Source organism: Sturnus vulgaris, chromosome 1 (assembly GCF_052056855.1).
Source record: "Sturnus vulgaris isolate bStuVul1 chromosome 1, bStuVul1.hap1, whole genome shotgun sequence".
NCBI lineage: Eukaryota > Metazoa > Chordata > Aves > Passeriformes > Sturnidae > Sturnus > Sturnus vulgaris.
Window position 1 is genome coordinate 114,349,560 of NC_142243.1, and position 22,040 is coordinate 114,371,599.

Consider the following 22,040-nt stretch of genomic DNA (forward strand, 5'->3'; position numbering starts at 1 on the left):
CTCATACCAGGAAGAGGCTCTAATTCTTGTTCTTATTCTTCTATCTTAAATAAGGGCACCATGGCACAAAGAAATAGGACAATATATATTCAAGGCAAAGCATGGAAACTGTTGGCCACGTTTCCTCAGTCAGCACGTTTCCTGCTTGATTATGATTTTAGTTGGTCCCTTCATCTCCATCCCATACTGAGGTGTCCTGTTATGAAAGAGGGCAGCTCAGCAGTTCAAGTGTTCACTTGAAATTTTGCTGCTCTCTGTCAAGGTTTGTTGTACATGAGGAACAAATTCTCTTGCCTGCAGTATTCTGGCAATGAGTACTTTTTGCAGATTGATTAAATGCTTCAGCTTTGCTCAGTCTATTAATCTCAGCCGCCATTTATTGCTTCATATACTACAGTGCATTGGGGATTATCTCTTAAGCACTGTGTGTAGAAGGCATGTAGCAGCAAGATACAAATCTTGTGTCTTGGAAATGCTTCTCTGGAAATAAAGAAAAGCAGCTGTCAGTAGAAAACAGGATGGTTTATATTGGCACTAGATGCCTCAAACTTTTGTCATCAGTACTGCAAACTCCAACGTCCTACATCACTTAAGTGATACTGACTCAGAATCTGTGGGATAGCATAATATCCTGCTGCTGCTACACCCTTTCTTGTCTGTTAATTCCCAGTGATACCTGACCCAGTGGAAAAGGGACTTGCAATGCTGGAAACTTCCTAGAACAACATGAGCAATTGCTGTTGTGTGCTGGCTGGAACATTTAGCCTCTTAATCCAGTGAACTCATACCACTTCCTTCCAATGTTGCAGGTATTGTTATTCCGCATATTAAGCATACACTTAAAGGTAATAAGTGCATCCTAGTGGACTAAGCAAATATATATCAATTATGTTATCAGGGAAGCTACCAGCATGAATAAAGCTACCAGACACTGTTACTGACTTTGAGACATCACCTGTCACTCCCTAAATCCTTTCCTTGGTTGCTTGCTTAAGTAACTGGTTACTGAATTTTCTTTCCTTTCACTAATGTAAAAACAGATTGCAGGCACATGCATCAGGATGAATTCACTCTGAGTTTACAGTATAGTTAACCAGGTTGTTTTTACATTTCTAGTTATTTGAATGGGTTCGTATAGCACTTATTTTAGAGAGCTTGATACCCACCGAGTAGTGATGCACATGCACAGAGAGAAAAGACTGTGACCAGAGTGTTCTGATGCTCCTTGCTTTCTGGCTGCTCTGTTTATCCTGCTCTAACACATTGGCATTTAGATGGTCTGTCTATTTATGCTCGTCTCTTCTCCCTTTGTGCATTCCTAAGTCCTTGACTCTTTGCCTTGCTAGCCCATAAGTGTGTTTTACCTGTCTTATCTCTTTTGATGGACACATCTTCCAGACTTCAACCCTTGACTTACTGGAAGCAATGGAATAGAAAACGGAAAGTAGTTTTGAAGCTGAACATTTAATTAGATTTACAAGGTGACTTGAAGATCTTTGAAAACAACCCAGACAAGATCAGCAATTTTTAGCACCTGGCCAGGCTACAGAGTTTCCTGACAATCTACTCTGGCAGTGACATGGAGAGAATTTAGGACATGAAGGAGACTGTGATGCCTTCTAAGAGCCCAAACAGGAATTCTTTGTGTCCCAGAACGGTGACATTATTTGCTTACACCAGCCTGGGCACTTAGCCCTGCATCTCTGCTGCCTGAGCATTCAGGTCACCAACAGCCCAGCTGAGAGTTTTGTTTCTCCCCAGCTCCTTGCCATCCTCATCTTACTGCTTCTCTCCAAGTCTTCAAAATGCTTCTTAACCACAGTCAAGCAAGTCCCCCTACTTGGTCCTATTTCCCTGTCCAAAAAACCCCCAAATGTCTATCCCATCACATGTGTACTTGCCACTCAGCTGGCTTCTTCTTTTCAACAGTGATCTTAGTTCCCCATACTTATGCTGGTCCTCATAATATTAAATTGTTTTTTGGGTTTCTTAACAAAAATTTCATCTTATCAAGAACAGCCCATGTGTGATTATCTAATGTATGATTTGATGAGGAAGGTATTAACGCCAAAAATTAGGGCTGGCTTTTTGCATCATCCTGTTAATTCTGAGTAATGTTTTGGAGGAATTTTATTGAAACAGGAACAGTCTTAGATTTTAACATCATTCATTTTCTTTTATTTTCATCCATTAGTTCATTATAACAATGGGGGGAAGCGAAATTTTGTGTGCTTTCTTCCTTGTCCCAGATTTATATTTTTTTTAAATTTGTTTTCCTTTATTTGACAACAGCAAAAAATGAATTTTGCTTGCCTTCCCCTTCTTATAGGAGCAGTGTGTTTCTAAGTGTTTGTGCCTTCACAAGTGCATTTTAAAGTTTTGTGTGGTGTTCACGTCCAAAAGAGAAGCAAGCAAAGCACTTGTGCAAGTGCAAAGCACAGACCTCCCATGATTATTCCTGAGTGCAGAGCAGCTGGAGTGGCACACCAAAGAGCAAGGGCTGCTGTGAAGTCCCTCACAGCAGGGTAGGGTCACCCTTTCTCTGTTCTCATGCCAGTGACCCAGCATGAACTTCCTCAGTTTCAGGGGTCAGAGAAGATTATCTGTATTAAGAAACCTTTAGAGAGAATCTGGACAAAGTCATATCTACAAAATTTCCTAAGATTTTGAACAGCACCATAGATCATTGATGTGGATGTATGAAAAAAAAACCAAAAACAACAACAATTAAAAAAAAAAAAAAAAAAAAAAAAAAAAAAAAAAAAAAAAAAAAAGCAAAGAAAATAAACCTGAAACCCATGAACCACCCTTTTTAGTTTTGCCAATTTAGCACCTGTAACATCCCATCCCTTCAGGGATCAGGCTTAACCATTTCACAGTTTTACGTGAACTGAAAAGTAAAAGGTGAAATAAAGTTCAGGGATCTCCTGGGAGTCTACAACCCTCTGATACATGGAGTGTTTCTCAGACTAGAGAAAGTGAAGGACAAGTGGAAGTCAAAGGCATAACAGCAAAGAGAGAAACGTATAGAAGTGATTAAAGAAAGAAAGAGGGTTTCAATCTGAGCTGGCAGCTGCCAGAAAACACCTGCAAGATAACAGAGCACAGTCTGGCCATAATAAGGGGGGCAATTAGTGGCTATGGAGAGAGTGTGACAGCACAGGGGCATTATCAATAGATCATTATTATTAAGTAGCCACTCAAAGCTTTGCCATCTCTTTGCCTCAGTCTGACAGAGACCAAACTGCTCCCAAAGGTGCTATGAATTGGATACAGACCTTCAGTACATGGAGACCCTCAATAAGAAAGACTGTTCACCAAGACCTTAAGCCAAATCACCTTAACTTGCCTCTTTTCATAGTACCAAATAGTCACCAAAATGTGTGTATGTACCTTTGGTGATATTTTTTTTATGCACATCAGGGACAACAGAATCTTATTTTGTCTACTTAGTGAAGCTACATCTGATTAAGTGTCTTCTCATCAGCTGCTTCTAAAATTCACAACATAAAAAATGAAAAGAAATAATTCTGAAAGATGAGTATGCAGTTTTAAATAGAAGAGTAAAATCTTACTGAGGGAAAAAAATCTGGACAACGCACAGGAAAACTTACTGGGCCTGTTGGTGATAGTGGAAGATAGATCATCTACTCTGTGCTACAGGTAAACAATGATCAACATTCCTGAAAGCACACACAGGCTGAAAAATGATCCCTCTGATCCATCAAACAGATCCCCTTGCACCTGGTGGGCTGGTGTGCACTATCCCGTTTAACACTCACATTGATACACAGAGCATGCAAAATGAAAGCTTTGCAACCGAAAATTTTCAAACAGTATTTTAAAAAAACTGTTGCCTCTTTGTGGCAGCTGTGCCAGGCATCTCAGATTGTGTGCTGCTGGCAACTGCTGTTCAGGAGAGAATCCTGTGGGTTGTTCAGCTGTCCTGAAAGTCTTCAAAGCTCTGTTGAGCAACTCTGAGTCACAGGGCACTAGATTATCATTCTTAAGGAGAAAACCTACAGTCCTGCTGTAGACTCTTCAACAATAGTGGCATAGGGTTGGGGTTTTTGTGTCCAAAGAAAGTTTCCTTCATGCTGCCAAACTTTTGAACGCTCTGAGTTTCCCACGTCCTTACTTCTAGAAAAATAGCCTTTGACAGTCTGAAGTCATTCAGACATCACTGGTCATCCCAATTCTGCTGCACAATCCCCATCTCTGCCTGTACAAGGTAAACCAGTAGGAACTGAGATGATGACTACATTTAACAGAAATAAAGTCAAAGTATGACACACTAGGGGAAGATTGAGGTGCTTATTATAAATGGAATTTTTGAGTTACCATTTTATTAGGGTCTTTTTAAAAGTCAGTGAGCATGTAAAAAAGAGTGATTTATTTGATACAATATACTTTGATTGCCAAAGTTTTCAGAAAGCTTCTCAAAGAAGCTAAGCCTCCTGAGAACAAAGGAGGTGTCCTAATGAACTATCTTACACACAGATCAGTTAAAAGGTGGCATTGAAAAACAGGAAGACATGGCCAGGTTTTGCAACAGAGGTTGGTTACAAGATACTACTATGGAAATCTATGTTAGGGCTTGTACAGTACCAGATGTTTAAAAGTTATGTAGCAAAAGGGTAGAGAGTGAGGTTGCAATGTCTGCAGAGCAATGTGTTCAGAGTAAGGCTGACTGTGAAGACATGCAACAAGGACTCTCCTTGTATTTTAATTGGTGAGAAAACAATGCATGAAACAATCAAATGCATACAATGTGAAGCTGGTACACGGCTTGAATATAACACTGATTAGATGAACTATAGATACATAGTGATGGGACATAAATTAGCTATTTCCACACAGGAAAGGGGATTTGGAGCAATTTTTCATGTTTGAAAAGACTGAATTGCATATTAAGCATTGTGAGAAAGAGAGCCGAGGAAAATAACAGTAAAAAAGGTCATACAGTTGGAAAAATCTATCATGCATTCCCATCTTGACTACAGCACATAATTCTGATCACTCACTTTCACAAAGAGCACAGGAAGGAAGGAGAAAGCTGTCAGAACAATAAATGCATAAAGTGGCTCCCACATGATGGCAGGCTAAATTCTATGGGAACTTTCAGCTTTGTGAAAGGTGAGCAGGGAACAGTCTTTCACTATTTTTCCCAATTCAATAGTCAAAGGGCTTCCGAGCTCTAATTTCTAATAATGAAAATGAAAGGGTTTTTTTTCCATTCAGATTTGAATGATTAACCTTAATTGCAAAGGATATTCTGCAGGTGAAAAAAGTTAAACAGTTTTAAAAAGGGATGACAAAGTTTAAAAGCAGACCTATTGATGTAATTTAAAAAAGTAGTCTGCCTACAATCTCCAGTGGAGGTGAAATTCCTTATAAGGCCTTTTTCAACATATGTGCCCTATTTCAACATCTTATATACACAGTATTGAGCTAGCCAACCCTTTGGCTTAATCTACCACAGAAGTACTTCTGGTCTTGGGAAGAGCCATACCCAATATAAAGTTTTTCAGAGATAAGTGCCAGTTCTTACTTTTTGCTTTCTTGCTCTGGTGCTGTGGAATTTTTCCTAGTGCAGGTCTCTAGAAGGCTTGAGTCAAGAATGAAATAGGACAGTTGAACCTGGGGGTAGTGGGATAATTCAAATGAACTTTGAGGTCCCTTCCAGACCTTTGATTTGGCAAGCTCCAGTGCAGATAAACTGAAAGATGCTGCTGCTCAGGAGCAGGATACCTGGGAGAATTATGTCCTGTATCTATCCACATCAATTATTTGTTTTGTCCTGAGACACAAATCCACAGTCAGACAGCAACGAGCTCTTGTGGCAAAAGACAAATCATGGTACTTTTACATTTATGTTAGAGAATACAGAAAATTTAGATTTACAGTGCCCAATAACAAAATATGCTTCTAATTCCAGTGACATAATCCCAAAATGCCCTGTGTCCCCCACTAGTCTCAAGGAACATGAAATTCTAGCTCACAGCACTGAGGGAGGACTTGGAAAGAAATCACCACTGCATTAAAACAATGACTTACAGCAAGATAAAAGTCCAGTGCTTATTTATCTCTACTTATTCCAGAGCAGATAATGTGAAGCAGTTAAAGAGAAGCATCTCATTTCAATGGAAAGCCTCCCATGTGTAAAGTCCTGAGTGTGAAACTAACCTGTGGATTTTTTTTAATTCCAAAATTTCACTTGTAAGATAGTCCCCTATGAAGCTTGAGGCCATCTAATCATTTATATTACCATCAAATAGTATAATGTTGCAGAGACAACTACATTAGAAAAAGACATCCATTAGGAAAGATATCCTCTATATAGGTGTCAGGACTGCACAAAGACAAGGCTTGTATTGTACTAAACTTGTATATTGGGAAGACAGAGTTTTTTATCCACGACAGCAAATCTATTCCAGTCTTAAAAGAGAGATGGATCATACTGCAGGAAAAAGGGTACAAAGGAGCCATCAAATTACTTTGGAGGATCTTCTAAATATTCCTCTGTTTGAATAAAGTGAATAATGGTTTTGTTATTTCTCCCTGTATCTCAGTAGATGGTTGATAACTACATTTTGTTCTCGATTAAAATTTATATTTATTTAACAGATTATTATTACTATTAGCAACCTTTGCTAAAATCTTTGCTGGGTTAAAGTGCCAGACAGCCAACATTTGGTGGGATTAATCACTCCAGAGTATTTAAAAGCATGTCCAGTATTGCCCAAAGAGGCTGTTTTGGGATAGAAAAGCAGACCACATGGAGGAAGAATTTGTGGAATCCATCTCTCTGCTGGCATTATCTGAGTTGCTCTGCTAAAAACCCAAAGAACATGGCTAAAGTTACTAACCTCCATATTGTGGTGTCCATGTCACTCAGGTGACATGATCATATATATATTCATGCAATAATGCCAACTCAGCAAACCACCAGGTATTTCTGCTTCTTACTGAAAGTACTAAAACTCCCTTATTTACCCAAGGGCTCGATTTTGTTGCCTTAAGTCAAGGCAATATAATAGCTGCTGCTTTACATTGAAGGAAATGGTTTTAAAGTGGTTAACCTGGTGAACGTGGTACAAACCTCATGCCATTGTTTACTGCACTTACAGCTGTTTAAAGGAATAGCTGATAGGAAGGCTCAGAACACTGAAGAAGAGCAGCCTGAAATTGATTTGAGCATGCACTTTTACATGGTAGGTGAGCACATTGACACAGTGTCACTACTCTATCTTGGGATGCAATACAGGATGTAACCAAAAGTATGTATTCTATCACCATCTGTTAAAAGCAGGTGGAGTATTGTTCTTTTTTTTTTCCACAACCCATCCTTCCTCCATGAGATATCTTCTGTTAATGGGCCATTGAGTCCCACTGCATGACTGATAAAATTACATCATCCCATTGGGAGATGCTGCACCCACGGGGAGGAGCCAGGCATTTCCTACCTAAATAAAATCTGAGATTTGAACATCGGAGCAACCTTTGTTCCATTGGATTTCAGAGGAAAACCAAATCTTTCTACATCATCACTGGACCTTCAGGAGAAAAGTGCACCTTTCTACAGGAACCACTGCTTCAACAGAACCACATCTGTCACTCCAGGAGGACTGCAGCCACCATTTAATGGGACTGCTATCAACACCCTGACTGACGGGGTGTCAGGTTGTATTCTGACTCTGTCAATGTTTTGGGTTTGCTCTTTGTATTACTATTTTTCTATTTTAATTTTTCCTAATAAAGAACTGTTATTCCTATTCCCATATCTTTGCCTGAGAGCTCCTTAATTTCAAAATTATAATAATTCGAGGGAGGGGGTTTACATTGTCCATTTCAAGAAAGGCTCCTGCCTTTCTTAAAAAATACCTGTCTTTCAGACCATGACATACCCCTAGGCTGAGAGCACAAGCAGTGGCACTCATCTGGCCCCAGTTGTCACCTGAAGATGCTACTGTGGCTCCCTGTTTGTAATCACCCACTGGCACAAGGGTCCTATCCAGCTCATCACCAGGTGCAGTCAAATAAATGAGCACTGCTCAATCTATTTTGGTGTAAAATCTCCAAGGTTAGCTCAGCCCAGTTTCAAGCCAGCTGCATGCAGATGCCTTTGTCTGGGTGAGGCTGAGGAGCCCTTTTGCTATCTCTGCTCCCAGGTGGGAACTTCCAACACAGAAGTAGTGGTGTCCAGGTGAAGAGAGTCATCTGCAAAGAGTGTGGCTCAGCTCTGCCTGCAGATCCTGCAGTCTCTGAAAGATGCAGCAGTAGAAGACACTGTTTTCATGTAGGGGAGGAGGTGTGTAGGAGCACGCAAGCATGACCAAAATGATACAGTGCATTAATGCATAAACTGGACAAATCCCTGAAAAGCTGTGCGTGCACAAGGAGATTCTCATAGCTTTCTGTGAGGTCTGCATTTCCTGCCAAGTCTGTCACTCTTGGATATTCATGATTTAAGTCAGCAGTGTTTATTTAATTATAAAAGATCTGGAGGTGGTAAGGAAGGGTATGCTTTGCATGAATGCTAAATGCAATCTACCTGTATTCAAGAATTATCATTCATATTTAACCAGGCTAGTCTTTAAATCAGTTTTGTTAGTCTATTTGAGTTCTGATCCTTTAAAAAGTACCTTACCTTTGTCAGCCTGTTGAAGACTCTGAGAGTTATAATTTTTTAGAGAGAGATCACAGAACAATGTGACTCAAACAATGTTCTGAAATCTATGTTCCCACGTAGCTGAACTTATCCAAGTAAACTGTGCTAAGCTTTTGTCATTCCAGTAAGAACTAAACTAATACTAAATTAAGCCAAGCATTATTAAAGCCTGTTATTTCTTTGCTTATCCTATTACCTAATTTGTAGCTACACTGGGTAGTAACCAAAGTTCCTGATGGGAAATTTTTTGAGTGGGTTTTCTTTGCAGCCCATTTGCTTTCCTATATTTGAACGAGTTGGGGCTAGATCTGCCAGACAACTTAAAAAGGCTTTTTGTAAGCATGCTATCAGCCACCACCTCGTGTTTAGAGATGTGATTGATTTGAAAAGGGCTCTTATTTCAACAGACATCTCAGTTTGTCAAACATGGAGAAGTTTACTTGTTTTCTTAAGATACAATTATCCCTATGGTTCTAGAAGTAGTAACAGTAAAAAGGCTAAATGAAGCTGAAATAATTATAATAAATACATAATAATATTGCATATTATATAATATGTATCACGTCATATATATATATATATATATATAAAATTTATATCAATTGATCAGCTGACACAGTCTTAGCCTTATTTTATCACGTTGGAGCATTGAAACTACTATACCCAAATTCTGTTATGATTTCTGGTGGGTTGTGTACTCATTTATTAAGGTTACTCAATCTTCTTCCTGTCTTGTAAGGCTCTGGTGCTGTGTTATTAATATTGGGCCACTACAGCACATGAGAGAAGAAAGCCGATTGGTATCAGGGAGGAAATTACATTTCTGCCCAGTTAGCTGGAGCACCCAACACATGATTCACACTGATGACACTTTATACTGCTTCTCTAAGTTATTCCTCATCCAGTACCAGTGCTTAAGAGGACAGTAAATACCTGATCTGGCATGCAGTCTGTGCAAACAAAGTTATCCCATCCGAACTTCTAGAACAAATCTGAAGCCATCAGTGAGTTGTCTTACTTCAGCACCTTTCATCCTCCAGCTGTGGCACTTCAATTCTCAGCTGTTAAGTACCTAAAGCCTCACATGATTTCTCTTGGAATCAAAATTTAAGACAATTAGTCCTCAAGTCTTTAAAATCCATCTGCTTTACTATTAAACTGATGAACTGTGAAGTCTTACCCTGTTGTGTATAATCTCCCTCCTTCAGAGCAGTTCAGCTGATGCATCACAGAAGCTGCCCAGCCCCAGGGTCTCCACACTTTCACTACGAAACACAAAATGTGTGCCCTCTGTGACTCACTGCCACTGGACTAGGGCTGCTATGGATCTGTGAATAATACAGGAGTTCACAAATAAGCAGGGCTTGGTAAATAACATACTGCCACTGCTGGTGATAACAACATTCTTCCAGGAGAGGCAAAACTATGTACTTCAGTTCTTGTATCTCAAGCACTACGTCTCCATGAGATGTGAAAATATCAGGAGTGTTTTATAACTTTTAGTAAACAGGCTTTAACAGCAGCTAAAAACCCGGGACTTACTTTCATATCATCACTGGGACTGGTAACAGCAGAATTCTCATTGGTGACAGTGTCTCCTAGCTGACACACCACAGATCATGGCACAGCTATAAAACTTGTTGCCAGTCATGTTTGAACTCATGGCTTAGGGAATCAACATACCTGGAGGTCGGGAACACATGATTATATCAATATCTGAAGATATCTTTCTCCTGTTGTGTGGTATTAAGTGTTCATGGTGTCTTCTCCACACAAGAGACAGCAGACCCTGTAGTACACAGCCTCACCTATTTAATCTGTCCCAAAACTGTTCAGGGACGTGAATCCTGATCTAGCTAGAAGGGGGTCAGCAGAGTTTACTCACAGCTACACAATCCCTTACCACTAAATGGGGTTTTCCCTCTATTTCTCTCCACTTTTCCTCAGTGTAAACAATGCACAGGACAATTATGGTTTAGTGTCCTGTGAATATTTGAGGGTAAAATAAAATGTATTTTTCATTGTTTCTGAAATATGCACGTTGGTGGACTGTTTTTCATCTTATATGTGTTTTTTCCTTCTATTATTGCTATTTCCCAAGGTTTTTTTGCTGACATTATTTTCTGTACTTTTTGTACTTTGTACCTGCTTCTAACACCATTACATGGCCAGAACAGGTGCTAGGACAATCCCAGGGAAGATTTTGCTGTAAATGATCTCACCGATCTGGGTACACAGATACCACAGGGTAAGACTTAACTATCTAGAAATTATTGATACTGTACATAAACCTTTCACATCTACACGTATGCTGCCAACTCACTGTGGTGTTAGGAAATTTCAGAAAACAGAAGAATCCCACCCTGTCTTTGGCTAATAACAATGGAGATAATACTGGTGCTTTCAGGCTAACCTTGACAATAGCAGGTTCAACTCAGCTGTCTAGGGAACACCTCCCTCATTTCCCATTTCCATAATAATGTACTAGCTCCCATAGCAAATGAAAGAAGCCAGCTGAGCTCTAGAACAAGGATAACCATCGTTGCACAGCTCTCCAGCAGAACAAATTAACCTGGCAGCAGCTGGTATTTTGAGGCACAAACACTTGTGTGGCTGCAGAAGATGCAGCAAGATTCTAGCAAACTTGGCTTGGCCTCAGCACCCCATAAACATGGCTATTGTCATTCCAGAAAGAAGTTGACTTTGGATGCAATGTAAAGTCAGGTGTATATTTCTCCCTGTTTTTCGACTGGTGAACTCCACAAGAACTGCAGAGAAAGAACAGAGGGGTCTTGGAATCCCTAGAGGGGTCCAGGACTTCGAAAACTGGGCAATCTAGCAAGGGAGAGTTGAGAGTTGGCAGTGGATGAAGAGCTTCAAGGTGACACATTTCAAGGGGAGTGCATTGGGTGAAAGACCAAAATTTCAGGTGTGGTTACACTGAAAAGAAAAATGTCATTTGAAAAGAAAGGGGGAAAAAATTGAATGGAAGTAAATATGTTGATCTATAAAAAAATAAAAAGAGGAGAGTGGGGAAAAAAGAACATAGGAACCTCTCTTCTATCAGTCACAGATCTCTCTGCTTGCCAGAAGATACAAAAAGGTTAAAGTGCTGTTATCAAGGAAGAAACATTTTGTGTGTTTTCTTCTCATCCTGCTCTTCTACTATCAAATATTCTATTTAATTCATTTTAATTAATTCAATAAAGTGCAATTATTATTTGACTTGATTTTACTTTGTAATTTCTGCTCAATTATCAGAAAAGTGGTCTATTACTGGCAGTTGAATGCTACACAAATTTCTGGCCCAAATTACAATCTGAGCAAAATCTGTCTTTGGGGGGAAATTCTTCCCCATAGAAAAAAAGAAAAATAATTATATTCACCATGATTTGTAACTGGACTGGTACAAAGTTCAACAAAACAAATGCACTTTACATTAAATTTTTGATCTAGTTGCTGGGTATTTCAAAAAGTAGGGATTTTATAAGAATTTTTTAAACAGAAGTCTAACATTTTTCAATTTAGCCAGCTTTTCAAAGGTATCTGTTCTGCAAAGTGAATAGCTGAACAGGAGAGTCTTGCAGATGGAAGGCACAGATATAGCTACAGAAGAGATATAAAAAATAATTTATTTGATTTATAGTCTCTACCTACTTCTTTGTGTTCCTGCAGCTTGAGAAAGACTTGGCTGAGTGAAGTTCTACAGTTCTTTATTTTGGTTTTAATAAATCAGAGTTTTCCCATTTCCTCCATAAATCAGAAATGTGAAGGAATCCTATTACTTTTCTTCCATGAACAACAAGATGATGGAGTCTCTATTGTCTGTGTTGTGACTAAAGTCAACAGAATTATCCATGAAAAAGTTGCTTTTTGAGATGCACCCAGAGGCCAGTTCTCTTCTGTACCCAAAAGGTGTGGACTCAGTGTCCCTCAGCATGAAGGAGATTGCTGCTCTGAGCCAAAGCTGTAGAGGCTGGAGGGGATATTCTCTGGGATAGTAAGACTAACCAGCTCCTGTGTGATTAGATGTTGACTTCCTTGTTAACCAGCTTGTTCCTTCTGCTGCCAGACATTGATGACACTCAACCCCTGGAGCTCCACTTTTCTGTTTCCGTCTCTGTTCTCACAAAAGGAAATGTAAAATGCTGTGCACTTCAGCTGACCTTAGCTTTGTGAGATACTGAATGCTCACTCCATTCTGTTGTAATCTTAATGCAATTTGTTAGAGAAAATAGAGCCTTCTTTCCACTATCTACCCATAATGCACACCTAGCACTAGCATTGGATGGGGAATGCTCTAACCATTTCTCAGAGCAGATGTAACTATCCAGTCTTTACCCCAGTGAACAGTTCTGTGTTGCCATCAAAAGCAATCTCTTCATAAAATTAAATCCACTTTTTTCAATGACTGAGCCGACTGCTCTCCAAAGCCAAAGAGTTGTTGCTGCTAGACTCCCACACCTTGCTGCTGTTCTCTTTCTGTTACAGAGCTGAAGATCAGATGACTTCTCTCTTATGTACTATATGACTGTAGTGGACATAAGGGACATAAGGGACATAAGGGACATAAGGACTGAAGGCAGGCCCAAGGTACCATCCTCAGGCTGATTACCACCCTTAGAATGGATTAGGGTGGTTTGCTGTGGGGGTATGAGGAGTAGAAGCCATGATGAGATCTGGGTTCCAAAAGGGCCAGCAGCTTGTTTGTCTTTTTTGCTCATGTCCTCCCAGCTCGCTCTGCCAGTTTCTGTAGTGAGAGTTACAGCAAGGGTGCAGAGCAGAGCCCAGGTTTCTGCAGAGTACCCTGTGGAGCTCACCACAGGGTTCTGCTCAGTAGGGACTGGCTGTTCCTCCTTCACAAAGCCCTAATGGCCACCTTGTCCCACTCTCAACCCACAAGGCCAGGAGAAACTCAAGCCTGCGCTCTGGGCTCTTTCCAGCCACCCTCAAAATAGTTCTTATTCAGTCAGCTTTGTCCAAAGAAGCTGGGTTCTGCTACACCTCCTGTCCCAAAGGCCAGCAACAGCCCTCCCAGAGCACAAGATTAGCTGTGCCTTAGACAATAAATTCCTCGGGAGAGAATTCCTTTTGCAGCCCTCAGCTTCTTTTGGTAGCTGCCTGCCAGCCCCACATCCACTATCACTCTGATCCTCCTCTTCTCCTCTTGCTCTAACCTGAATTCCAACTCAAACTGGCACAGCCTCTGACCAGCTTCCCCTATAGCAGGAGGTAGCTCTGTGTTTTTCCCTGACTGAACCTGGAACCTAAACCCCTAACCCTAACCCTAGAGTGACCCCTCAGCCAGGCACCCAGCCATGGCCCAGACTGCCTCAAAGGAGAATTGACCTTGCAGCTCTGAGGTTCTGTCCCTTAATTAAAGCCTTTCTCTCATTTCCTTTACTCATCCTCAAGGATAAAGGGTAAAAATTAAACTTAGGGTAAGAAGAAGGCTTCTTGCTGAAGACCTGACAGATTTGTTCCTAGCCCAATACTCTGCATAACCAACAGAGAAATAAAAATCTCTGCAGCAGTCTCCAAAGACCCCAGATGTCTCTTGGTACCTAGTCTCCAAAGCCCAAAGAGCTGGTAATGGGAGAAAAAGAGAAACCAACAAGTGAATGAATAAGCAGCAAATCGTGACATCTTGCTTGGTTTTACAGCATTTCCTGTACTCGCAAATCAAGGATTCTGGGAATAGAAGAGGAGGCAAAATACTGGAACAGAGTGTACACAGCAAAAACAAATTGGGTCCTTTCATGATGCTATTATCAGAGCTGCAAAACAGCACTCCAGAGAGGCTGAAGGTCAGATCCTCAGCTGCTGCAGCCCGAGCAGAGCAGGGCACTCCAGGGCGAGCTGCCCACGCAGCCCGCGGGCTCCCCTGGTGTGCAGGATGCAGCACGGCAACAGCTGGCACACAATGCACGGGTGCTGCAGCTGGCACACACTGCACAGGTGCTGCAGCTGGCACACACTGCACGGGTGCTGCAGCTGGCACACACTGCACATTTGCTGCAGCTGGCACACACTGCACGGGTGCTGCAGCTGGAACACACTGCACAGATTCTGCAGCTGGCACACACTGCACGGGTGCTGCAGCTGGCACACACTGCACGGGTGCTGCAGCAGCACCTGCCCACAGCACTTCCTCCCACATGTGGAATTGGATCAAGGTTTAGTTTCACATGGACTCAGTCCATGCACAAAAGTGAAAAGAAGTCAATGACACACATCCCAGGCTGATAAAGGTTTCTGTGCTGTGCACATCTTTAATATACAGAGAAGCTCAATCCTTCAATTTTATACCCATGTGAGGAGCTTTTTTTCCCCCAGAGTAAAGGTAAGATAATTGTACAAAGACTTTTATGAAGATTCTTAGGACTGAGCCCTTTAGTGGAAGGAGCTGTGCCATAACAAAATATTATGGTATATCAGATTTTTGGTCAGTACACCATCATGCAAGAGTTCAGAGTTTGCTTCACACTTCTCTGTATTGACTACACACTTTCATACTGAATTGCAGCATTAGACAATTTAGAATTATGTTGTCTCTAGTGATTGAAGGTGTTAGATGCAAATCACAGATACATAAGGTTGGAAGAAACATAATGTCCTGTCTCCATCGAGGAAGAATCAATTCTGTAGCACATTCATGAATGAAGTTTGCCTGTCTTGTTCTAAAACTTTGACAACGGGAATTTTTAAAGAAACCTCTTCAAATCCTGAAATATACTGTGAAAATGATGATCTAACATACATCTCTCCTGCTGCAAATCAATTCTCATCTTTTTGTTGGCATGGAGACGACTTGATTTTTCTCTGCAAATCTTTTACACAGGTGAAGAATGCTACCAGGTCATCTCTCATTTTCCTTTTTTTTCTAGGTTAAATAAATATCCTCTTCCTCTTGTCTAGCTAATTTCGCTTTATATTTTTTCTTATAGTATTCCAAGCAGGGCACACAACCTGAATAATTAGTGCTGAGTAGCACGGAGTAATTATCCTTATATTCACCAGAATCACATTTGTTCAGCTCATGGGACAGTGAAGTCATTTTGGGGGCGAATGTTTTTCCAGCAGCATTATACTGTTGACTCATCCTCAGTTCATGACTGACTGCAGGACCCAGAGCCTTGCCTCCAGTACCACTGCCTGGCCAGCTATTCTCCATTTCACACCTCTGCATTTGACTTCTCCCCCTAAGAGGAGTCCTTTGCATTCTTTATTGAATTTGATCTTATTGATTTCAGAGCGTTTCACTAGTGTAGCAAGATTGTTTTAAATTCTAATCCTGTTCGCCAAAGTGCTCACAAAGCCTTCCATTTCAATGTCATCCACCAATTTTACCCTCTATACAAATCATTGCTCTCATTCAAGTCATTAATGAAGGCAGTGAGTAAAACTGACCCCACACAGACCCTTGTGGGACCTCACTTACAGTGTTCCCCTGGTTTGACAGTGAATCATTGATAATTACTCTGAACAAGTGGTATTTCAACCACTAGTGCACCTACCAGACTGCAGAGTGATTTTAGCCTGGCCTCTTTTCTTTTCCTTTTTTTTTTTTTTTTTTTTAGTTCAGCATGTAACAGCGTCATGCAGGACTACATCAAGAGCTTTTAAAAAGCCTTACTCACATCTGATGCTTGCCATAAGCCAGCAGCTAGGTCAGGGATGCCCAGCGTACACAGTATATCCTTGCAGTATCCTTGCAGTTAGACTGTATCCAACTGCCAGGAATCTGCCTTACCTATGCAGGCAGCAGATTATCTTCTAACAACACACAGCAGGGTTTTTACTGACCACTTTCCCCCTGACACAGCCAAAGGGTACAGAGGGATCCAACAGAATGCAGGATCTTTGTAACACTTGTCCAGGAAATCCAGAACCCACAAAAAGGGATGAACTTGTGCAGGCATTAAGTGTTTTGTGGGGTAAAAACTTCTCAAAACAGAAGGGGGAAAGCATGGCACTGTCCTGCATGCCTCTCAGAGACATTATGTCACCATCAGCAATATGGTACTAGGTTTTTTGTCCTAAAGAAGGGCTTAGATCTATTTAATGGGATTTATTTGTCAAAAGTATTTGTTGCCTCACTGTATTCTGCATGTTTAGGAGCAAACTGTTCTTGCTTTAAAATGTTTCTTAGTGACAGTCCTGGCTTGACTCCCCTGAAAGTCACCATTTTCTTAATTTCCTCCTTTTTAAAGACAGGTACTACATTTATCCACCGAGATTTTTCTTCTAGCAGCTGTCAAAGATTATTGTCAGTGCTTTTAAAATCACTACAGTGCTTTAAATTTGCCAGCATAAAGCTCAGTGGGCCTGGCTGACTTCTACATTCCTTAAATGTCTAAAAGGTTTTCTGTCCTTGATCTTGGACTTTTCTACACACCTGTTAAGATGAAGCATGCTAAGTTTCTGGGTACCACCTTGATTATGACTGGAAACCACTGAATGTGTCAATCTTTGTGTCATCTCCTTTTTTTTCTCGTTCCCCACTAGGCAGCAGACCTTCCTTTGGCCCTCCCCCATTTCTAACATCCTTTCAGATTTGTCATTACAATTTGTCCCTTCTGACTCATTTTGTGCCTTTCTGCATCCTTTCTATTCAGGCAGCCTTTGTCCCTGTGCTCCTTTTGTGCAGTTGTTTTTGTGTGATCCCAGTGTTTACTCTGCAAGGTGAACCTATAGTGGCAGGGCTCAGCGCAGTCACAAGGGCAGAAGGGAGGCTGTTCACTCACACAGCATCTCCCTGGTACATAACACAGCATGTACACAACTGACAAAGCAGCTCTAGCTTCTTTAGAGCCAGCTGTAGATGAATTCATGGACTTGTTATCCTCTCAAGATCATACAGCTTCACATCCACGTTCTGCATGTGCTTGTCTTTGAAGTGCGGGCTACCATTGTTTCAAGTGTCCGCTCCCATAAATTACTATCTTGTAACTATTTTAGGTGGGTATGGATACACCTGCTTACTGCAAGGACAGCTCCCATTTTTCCCTTGTAGATCTTAAGGCATTTACAAGGGACGACCAGCTTTTCCTGTTGCAGGGGGAAGAACAGAAAGGAAAGAGCTGTGCCAAGGGCACACTCAGCTCAGACTGGGTTGGGAAGCCAAGCCAGTTGCCAAATCCCCATCCCACATTCTTGCATGCAGCAGCATCACAGGTGAACTACTGACTTCCCTCGGTATGCATAGAGGTCTAGGTGATACACATGTAACCTCACTTCCATTTTAAAATGCTGCATATTATTTAGCTGTTTGGCACAGACTGCAGCAAGGTGCTAATGAAATTGGAGTCTCTGTAAAGCCAAAGTATCATTATCTTTGCTTCAAAGTATTATTACAATAGCCAGCTTCCAAAATCTTAAAAGTTACACTTTTGCATTTTCAAGATATAGAACACAACAGCACAGTAATACACCATACCACTACATTAATGCAAATAACACTCATAAACTCGCTTATATCGGCTGACAATAATTGTGTAGCACAAATGTTTTCACTCTCTCGAAAGATGACTTCCAGCTCTAGAATGTATAATTTATTTAATATTAATTCCCAAAGGAGAATTAGATATTTTACTATTGTAACTGGTGATCTTTGCAGTTTTATCCTCTCAGACAACCTGAAATCCAATTGTTTGAAAGAATATTGTTTGGTGAAAAATCACTCAGCTTCCTCATAGCCTCCCATGGTATGCATTTGTCAGTCTTTCTCTGTCACACAGTCGTACTGCTCTCAGATTCCCTTCAGACCCATTATTTTTTCTGGCAGACAGGCTGGGCTCTTACAGTGAGGGTGGGAGCCCGCTGGAGCTCAGCTGAGAAGCTGTCACACCGTGGCAGCATTAAAACAACAGAAGGCAGATGTCTCCTGCTGTCCCCAGTTATCAGTAACACTCACCACTGAAAAAGTTTTAAACTCCTCTTGGAGTGGAGTAAATCATACTCTCAGAGAGTGCTTTAGAAGTGTAAGATGTGAATAGTCTCCCCATTTAGCCAGCAAATAAAGGTTTGTGGCAACATACTTCTAATACAGCGTGACATCTCTGGAACCGCCATCACATTCTGAATAAAACTCACGCAACTACAACAAAGCCACTAATTTAGAAACAGACTTAATCACAACTCTAACTTCCAGGTCATTAAGAAAGCCCAGTTAGACACATAATCTGGTGCTAAACAGTCAACACAGTTTCCTTCTTCCAAGGAGTGCATAAATAAAATTAGTAATGAAAAAAATTACAGTAAGACAGTGCATAAAGTGTTTTGTAGTTCTCTGCCTGCTAAAATCTTTAATTTCTATGTAGCAGAAATTCCATTCTTCCTTGTGACATCTCAATGTTAAGCACTGCATTTTCCCAGAGTGAAGTATGGACTTTATTCTCTGGCTGTAATGAGTCAAGGAAACCACTAATGTACAGTGTCAGTATTTTTAACATTATTATCTGCATTCTGGCATTTCCGACAAGTCAGAGATCATACTAATGATGATGTATCCAAAGGTCCAGTTCAGATAATGTACCCAATGGAACAAATTCAGTTTACTATTTGATTTCACAGGTACTTAATCATACAAAACGATGCCTAGTTGGCATGGTGATAGATGAACTGGGGACAGATTAGATTTGTTAACGTTGACATTAAGATCAGCACTGTCTAGTGTGATTCCTGCTCTCCTCACACTCTTGGATGTAGGAGGTGTGATCTCTCATTCTTCATCAGTGGGGGGATGTGAAATTAGGAACCCCAGAAGCTGACACTGAATGGTGGGAGTGCTGCTTGGTCAAAATATGTCATTATCATGTCTGTCATCTTTGTTGTTAGAGAGCCATTTATGTTATCCAAGAGGAAATCAGCTGAGCATGGAAAACCTGAGAGGACTGTTACAGATCTCATGGTTTTTAATGCCACTAAATGCAAATTGTAGGACAGTAAAAGCTTTGGAAACTCCTTCATGAATTGGTGGCTGGAAAGAAGGGTTGGTCAATGAGTGATAGGACAGCTTGTTTAGAAGTTGTAACAGAAAAAATGTTTAGGAGTGCAGGAACTATTTTGAACTTCAAACAGAATGACAGTTAGGTATACCTGAGACACTTGCCCTGTGCTGGAGTGGAACAAGATAAGCCATACAGCAGAAGTGCAAATTAGATTCCTGTTTTTTTATGGATGAGACATCTTAAAAACTCAAGGTGAAAGATAATATGGCAACTAGAAAAGAACCTGTTGTTAAATTTGCCCTAAAATTACATTTTAAGTTTAAATTACTCCCAGTCATTCCCATTTTCCAACCTTGTAATTAGAAGCTTGACCTTAAGCCTGGCTAGATTGAACCTCTAATTTGATTAATGTTTGTACTTGACTAGTGTTGATGCTCATGTGAAACTAATAAACACGAGAGTGGTATGTGAGATAATCCAAATGCATCTATATAAATGGGCATAAAGAAAGGTTTTCTGGAGGAATGGGTCCCCAGTGTATTTATAAAGCTCAGTACATGGAGTGTGCTGCTTTGCAGGTACCAAAGTTAATGGAGGGTAGGGGCTGTAGGGTGTGGACGAGAGTTTTCAGGTGTTTGATTGCAGAAAGCCGCCTGCTCTGCTGGACACTCTCTCCAATGTCTCTCTGCAGGGGACAGAGGGCTGAAATATATCTCACAGTTGCAGGAAGCACTCAGACTGCTCCTTAACAACCCTGCATTTGAATTTGTACCATCAGCATGTCTGTGAGACTGTCCAAAAAGCAGGATTTTCACTTTGCAAAGGTTTCCCCTTTTGGTTTGATTTTCATTTAGTTTTCATGAACTTCAAGCAAACCCAGAAACATTTTTTTCTCCTGCAAACTGAACATTCAAGGAAAGCTTCACTTAGGATACACTGATTTCCCACGTACTCTAAACAAAATAACCTTCCTGATGTGGTAGTAACTCTGTCAGGCAGGTACACTTGTCTGTCTCAAGACTGCTAACCACACGTAGGACATCATCAAGTCCCGAAGTCTTGTTTCTGCGGTGCTTTGACAGGAATCAAAGCATTTTTCTATGGGAATTCTGCCTTCCATGTCACAGCAGTTTGTTGAAAAGCAGCTTGCTAACTGTAGTCTCAATCCCCCTTGAAAACATTTGTTCTCCTGCCATGCACAGTCCATCCCAGTCTGGCCTGTGACCCATGGAGTAGGGAATCCATTGCTCACTCAGCCTTGGAACGGCATGTTCTAAAGAATGAAAGATTAGGATTTATTGTGGTGAAGCTGCCTATAAGTGCAAATAATTTAGCACTATGTTAAAACAGCGATTAATTTAGCCCATAATTTCAAGAAATGAAGCAACACTCCCTGAAAAAGCCTCAGAAACTATAATTTATAACAGCTTTCCCAGTTAGCAGCCTAGAAAGCTCTCCTCAGTCCTGTTAATATCTTCACTGGACTCCCTACTGAGCATCAAGGTCTTCTGGTATATTCTCCTGTGAGCTATAAACAGAGATTTTAAGGACAGGTTCTCCTGTGGTCTGAACTGTTTTACGTGTCACTCTTCCTTTACAGTAAGGTTACTGACACTTAAACGTCCCTGCTGAAACACAAGTCTTCTTTACCTCATCGTTACAGGGACAAAATCCCCGGTTGTGGCCTCATTCATTTCATCCTCTGTGGTGCTGCCTTCTCCCTGCGTTTTTCTGTTATATTGTGACAATAATAATAATCAGCTTCCATAAGTGAGCCAATCTGAATACACAAAGACTTCCCTGCTGCCTTTCCATCACCCACCACATCTCATTTCAAGCTCCCATTTCAAGCCCTGTGTCCTCCATGACTTCATTCCTTACTTCACCTGTTGTGTCACCTCTTATGCACTCCGTCCCTCCCACGTTCCCAGTGTGTCTCACCAAGCCTGAGGATACCAGCAGGCCACTCTGTCATACCAACTACACCTGAATCACATTTGCATCCTTTTCTGACCTCTCCTTCCCACTGCTCCAGCAGTGTGAGGAGACCAACACCCAGAAAGTGGTATCAGAGTGAGGAATCGAGCATTGCCTGTGCCTTTCACTTAAAACTTTTAAAATGAGGATTACTATGCTTAATGTTTGCATGAAGGAGGGTAGTGCAATGCCCTAGCTATCTAACCAGGCATGCTTGAGCCTCCAGTATGATCAAACCTCCCCCTTTCCATATTCTTGTTTGTTTGGGTTTTTTTCCCAGTCAGAAATGCAGCGTCTTCATGCTGCTTTTAGATTGGACAAAGCATCAGTCCCAATACAGGATTGATGTAGAAGTATTCCAAAAGCCTTCAGCCTTCCTGGCACCACGTGATTAGGAGCATTTAGACCCTTAAGGGTTATTCAAGCTCAAGTTTCTAAGT

The 22,040-nt window shown here is 41.0% G+C and overlaps 2 long non-coding RNA genes across 2 annotated transcripts in view; one reads left to right on the forward strand and one right to left on the reverse strand.

Annotated features, from left to right (window-relative positions):
* The window catches only part of LOC148225421 (uncharacterized), a 65,483-nt gene extending 57,702 nt beyond the window's left edge, over positions 1–7,781 (forward strand). Inside the window, exon 4 of the long non-coding RNA XR_015807274.1 lies at positions 7,131–7,781. This is a non-coding gene — a long non-coding RNA (uncharacterized LOC148225421). The remainder of the gene's footprint in view (positions 1–7,130) is intronic.
* Positions 1–22,040, reverse strand: part of LOC148225422 (uncharacterized) — a 76,331-nt gene that overhangs the window by 52,744 nt on the left and 1,547 nt on the right. The window lies entirely within an intron of this gene.